Here is a 5,724-nt window from a genome sequence, read left to right on the forward strand (position 1 = left end):
ACACTTGCTTTTGTTGAATCTTTTTTTTTTTTTCTTCAAAGACACTGCTTATTTTTCATCACCCTTATTTCCATTTTCTGTTCTAGAGTCTGTGGAGAAACAGTTTAAGACTACCCAGTGGTTGCTCTTACCCACTCAGTGGCCCAAACAGTGGGAGCTATAGACCAGTCTTTTGATAGCCGGCTGCGCAATCCACTCCTCCTCAGGGCACTTGCTGAGGAGGCACGGAGGACACCAGAGCTCCTTTACACAGCGGGCAACCTCAGATTAAGTAGCAGAAAACTCAGGAGCTGGAGTGGTCCATTCACCTTCAAATTCCCCATAGTCATGGCTTCTCAGCAGAGGTACTCTTTTTCAGTTCTTCTGTATCTCTGCAGCAGACACCAGGCCCGACCTCCCGTGGCTGCTCATGGGAGGCGGTGCCACGCATGCGCAGAACGTGCGGGTGGCGTGAAGCACGTCACATTCGCGGAGTGAACTCCTTTGTTGCTGCGTGAGACGGTATTGTCCACATGCACTGAGGAGGGTCTGTGTTACATAGAGCAATGGTAGGCAGGTTACCATAAGACACCTCTGTGAGAGGCTGGTGGTCAGCCCTGGACTCAGTAACCACTGGAAGTCTCGGCTCTCAGAAGGCTGCCTGGATCTGATTAGCGACGGTTCCGGAAGTGAAGCAGCCAGCGAAGGGAGTGGCTCCAGGGGCAGCAGAAAACTTCAGCAGAACTCCCTGGCCAATATTCCTGCAGGATGTTATACGCACCTACCAGCTGAGTTTTCAATTAACAATGGCACAAGCGGCTACCGCCAGCTTCTCCCAGGTTCTCTTTAAATTTATGATGTAGATGACACCTCTTTTTCTTTTGTAGCTGTAGTGTTCCATTTGGAAGTCACGGCTGGTGGCACCCAAGTGGGATCTTGCTACAAAAATTTAGGACATCCTCTTCCTTTGTTCGAAGGACATCGAGGGCTCTGTATATTGTGAACATTTCCCTTTAAGTTACAAGAGGGAACCCTGAACAACACTGTATGGACTTCTTTCTGGGTTGAAAGACGTTTTTTTTTTTTTTCTCTTTTTCTTTCTTTCTTTCTTTCTTTTTTTTTTTTTTTAATGAACTGCTCTGATTTTATGGAGAAATTTGCAGCAAGGCAGAGCTATACCTTGTGAAGAATTTACTTTTTTTCTCTCTATGACAATCTATTTTACTAAAAATGTGTCTCTTGTTTGTTTTCTTCAGTATAACTTCAGAAAGACCCTTGAATCTTCAGCTACTGATTTAGGAAATTGTATGATCTGAGAGTCAAATGTAGCTTCTGAGTTCCTGAATTGAATAGTGCTGCTCTCTGATTTAAAATCAGTAACATGGCAAAAAAAAAAAAAAAAAATGTGCACCATTTATTTTCCTCACATGAAAAGTGATGGGAGGAAAGGTATACTTCAGTGATGTGATTTGAAGGTTTTGGCAGCACAGCAAACACTGAGATATTCACCCTGTTAGAGAAAGGGTAAATATGTACAATAAGGGGGAAAAAAAGAAAAAGAACAAGCCAGGAAAAAAATAAGAAAGGAAAGAAATCCCAATGTATGGGTTAACTAATTAGTTGAAAATACTGTAACAGCTCATTGGGCAATTTTGTAATCAGATGAGCCCAAGGGATGAATATGATCAAGTTTATAACAGTTCATTTTCTTTGAATGCAGCTGTATACAATGCCCCAGGAGGTTCTAGAAGCAATGAAACTACAGCGACTCTTTTGATTAATAACATATTCAATCCCTAAAATCCATGAACAGATACACATATTGTTATGCCTTCAAGGGTATCCATAGATGCTGTGGAGCCCCTTCTGGAGAGAGAGTGAAGTAGCTGGAAACCTCCTGTGAATGACCATCTTAATTGTGTTGCCTTCTTAAAGATGGTCTTTTAAAAGGTTTTTTTTTTTCATTTTTTCTTTGTATCTAAGTTCGTAGGGTTAAACTATGCTGTGATTGCCATAATTGTTATTTCTCCCCCAGTGATTTTATAGCCAACAAGGGAACATTAGCACCCACTGATTCCTTGTGGAAAATAATCTATTTAAAGATACTTGCTTCAGTTGAATCTTTTTTTAAATGGTTCACTCCATTATTTTATTATGGAGAAATCTGCACTAAGGCAAAACTGGAGCTTCCAAAGAATTCACTGGTCTCCCTATTTATTCCTCCCTGGAAGTCATAAGCCTCTGTTGATAGCAGCCCAGATGGGTGGTAGGGAAGCAATTATGATTAAAAACATGATGGGAATTCAGAGAGCTGCAGGATGTCTGCAAATATCAAGGACTCTTGTTAAGGGCCTAATCCCACACTTATTATATGACTTCTTTCTTAGGGTTGCCTATCTCTCAGTAATTACTGGGTTATCAAATGTATATATATTTACTGTAGTACACATAGACTGCTTTAGCTGTTTGAACAGTATTTTATATATTTCGGTTAGACAGAAATATCTGATAATATCTAAAAATCCTCTTCCTTTCAATTGAAGGAAATTTACTTTAGAAGAATGCAGTAAACAAATAAATTAAGTAATATGATTTTGCTCAGCAATGTCTGGCATATATAGTAAATGCAAATTTCCTTTTCTTTTATCCTCTCTCCCTAAAGCCAAGTGTATGTCCTTTAGGGAAGGGAGAAAAACCTACAGTAACTACAATATAGGTAATTTTAAAAAATTAAAATAATCTTATTCCTTTCAATACTTTTGAAAGAAAGGGAATAAATGGTATCTAAAATAAGGTAAAATTCAAATTTTTAAAGTATAATATGTACCTCAGAGAATATAGTTCTTTGGGGCCTATGTGGTCCTGTTTTATAGCGTTTTCATTTTGTGAAAAGTTGATGAAAATTGTATCTCATTGATGTCAGGTGGTATAGGTAGTAAAATCAGCTATAGTTCCAGGCTGGAGAATCTTTGGGAAAATAGCAACTTAAGGATAAAATGGAGTCGAGGTCAATGATGGCTAACAAACTAGTTAATAGATGATTATAAAATAAATATTTATTCAGAGAACAGTCAAGGATATACAAGGAGATATAAAAGGACAAAGGAAGTAGCATGGTAATAGTTGAAGGGAAAAGTTTGACTTCCATATATATTGTAGCTACTAAAACTTTTCAAGGCTACAAGCACGACGACGCAACTCTCATTCAGAGCAATGCTAGGTTATTAGCAAAGCATTGAACAGCCACAAAGAATTATCTATTGTAGGTGAGGTATTAAATCACATGTGAGTTCTCTCTTAGGAAAAATTCAATGTGCACACAAACAAGAACAAGTATGTTTGGCGAATGTTTAAAATACCAAACTGAGGTTAAAACATTCTATCAGAATTCAGAAGAAGAATATACCATATAGCTGGAGGGTTGAAGGGTTAATGATAACGTAGCATGTGAAGAGTACATAAACTGAGTCTTAAGAGAGTAAGAAAATAGAAAAGAGCTTTCCCACAGGGAACAGTAGTATAAATAAGGGAAATAAGGTTGGAAAGCAAAGGAATTGCCAAAGGACTGGGACGACTCCACAGCCTTATGTCAGACATAAGGCTGGAAGGAAAGTGAGAGCCAGGACATATACAATGCATGGGATTTCTTTTCCTTTTCTTTCCTCTTTTTTTTCCTTCAGTTTAGAGTGGTTCCACTTATAATTGCTATATAACACATGAATCTAAACTTTAGTTATGGTTTAAAAGAACCATCTCATATGCTTATAGATTTTGTAGCTCTGAAATTCAGACAGAGCAGAGAGGAAGCAGCTTGTTCCTGCTCCCTGGTATCTGGAACCTCATGTAAGAGGTTTTGAAGAATGATTTTGTAACTGGGGGCTGGCATCATCTGGAGGCTTATTCATTTACTTATCTGCTGCCCGCACAGGACACTTTGAAGAACAGGGCTTTGCCTGACTGTCCACGTGTGGCATCTCCATGTGGCTTGGCTTCCTCACAGCATGCTGACTCCTGGGTTGTTGGACTTCTTACAGGGTGCCTTCGGACTCCAGAACTCAGACTTCCATCAAACAAGTTGGAAGCTGCATGCCCTTTTATGATCCAGCCTCATAAATCATATGATGTCATTTCCACTCTATTGGTTGAAGCTGTTCCATACCTGTCTAGATTCAAAAGTAGGAGATCTACACTTCATTTCTTGATAGCAGGGTTCTCAGTAAATTTAGGGGTACATTTTTGGTTTTGTTTTTTGGGGGAGCATTTAAAGATGTTCATATGAATGAATGAATTAATAGTTGAATCAGTGATTTGTAGATAAAATATATTTCTCAGAAGCATACACTGATAACTGATCTCAAGATAAAAGGTTGTTAGAAGTTAGAAGGGAATTAAATTTAGACTCCTGTGGGACCCTCTCTAAATTAAAAACAGGCACTGTATTAAGTACTTATCAAATTATATTTCTAGTTCTTAAATATGTACAGTGAGTTTTATTTTTCCTATTTCATAGATGAGAAAATAGAAATTCAAGAAATTGGCTTGCTGAAAGATTTATAACCAATAAGTGGCAGAGACCTGATTTCCAATCAAGACTGAGTTTTGTTAAAGTAGGTTCTTTTTCTACCAAATGTGGTGGAAAAAGAAAAGAAGGTTTCATTGTGAGACACTTTGTGAGGTTAGAATTGTTGGGATTTTGTTGACAATTGGATGTGGAGGTGGTCAAGAAGAAATAAAGTTGAAGATAAATCATTGTATCCGACATTACCTAATGAGGCAGATATTGGTGGTGTCCTTCAAAACTGGAGAAGATAGAAAGAAGAACAAATGTATACTGGTTGGCAAGAGGAAAATAAAAAGGATTAACAACATAATTTCAAAATGAAATTTTATTAAGAATTTCAAGACAGCAACAGCGGAGCATTAAACCAAACACCAGACCCCATGGCTAACACAAATCCCACTCCCATGAAGGCAGCCCTGGAAAGAGTTCAGTCTGGGGTAGGTTCCATTTTACAGGATGGAAAGACTTATCTGGAAAAATAAATCAGCTCAAAAAATCCATATATATTCAAAAGTGAATTCTTTTTAAGGGCAGAGTGAAAAATTGTTAAGGATAGAGTGTTAGCTGACCTTCAGGTGTGATTATTTAGAACAACCTCTTTGTATCCCAAACTAGAGGGAGAGAGAAAGAAAATTCACCTACTTCAGAGAGCTAGTACTGATCCAGGGAAGGAGAAAATACTCTGGAATCAGCCTTACAAGTTGTATGTGGTAGACAAAATCTTTATCTAGGAGACAGGATATGGAATTTTGTGCCTTTTACCACTCACTAGGTGAGTGGCCTTTAATAAAATATATCATCTCCCTTGGTCTCATATCTTCATTAGTTACATGGTAGTTTGAGCCAGATGTGTTTATTTTTTCAAATATTCACTGAGTTTCTTATTTTGTTCTAGGCACCAAACATACCCTCCATAAACTGTTGAAACAAAATCCCTGGCACTCTCTACCTAGAAAACACTAAGATTTATTGTAAGCACACAAAAAATAAAACAATGATATATCAGAAATAGTAAAGAGCAGTCAGACCTGGGAGGAACCCCAGGTCTACCTCTTACCACTGTGTTAACTTGATCAAGCTTCTTAACCTTTCTGTTTTTCGTTTTTAAACTATGAAGTGTGAAAAATGTTGCTAACCGCCAAGTGATGCTTGAGATCCCTGTACATTCATGTATGTGATGTGCC

At 38.1% G+C, this 5,724-nt stretch overlaps 1 pseudogene; it reads right to left on the reverse strand.

The window, feature by feature from the left end:
- Positions 1-407: 407 nt before the first annotated feature.
- On the reverse strand, positions 408-1,575 carry LOC121100492 (annotated as a pseudogene).
- Positions 1,576-5,724: the final 4,149 nt, after the last annotated feature.

The sequence above is a fragment of the Ursus maritimus genome, unplaced genomic scaffold, assembly GCF_017311325.1.
Source record: "Ursus maritimus isolate PB19 unplaced genomic scaffold, ASM1731132v1 scaffold_4, whole genome shotgun sequence".
NCBI classification, from domain to species: domain Eukaryota; kingdom Metazoa; phylum Chordata; class Mammalia; order Carnivora; family Ursidae; genus Ursus; species Ursus maritimus.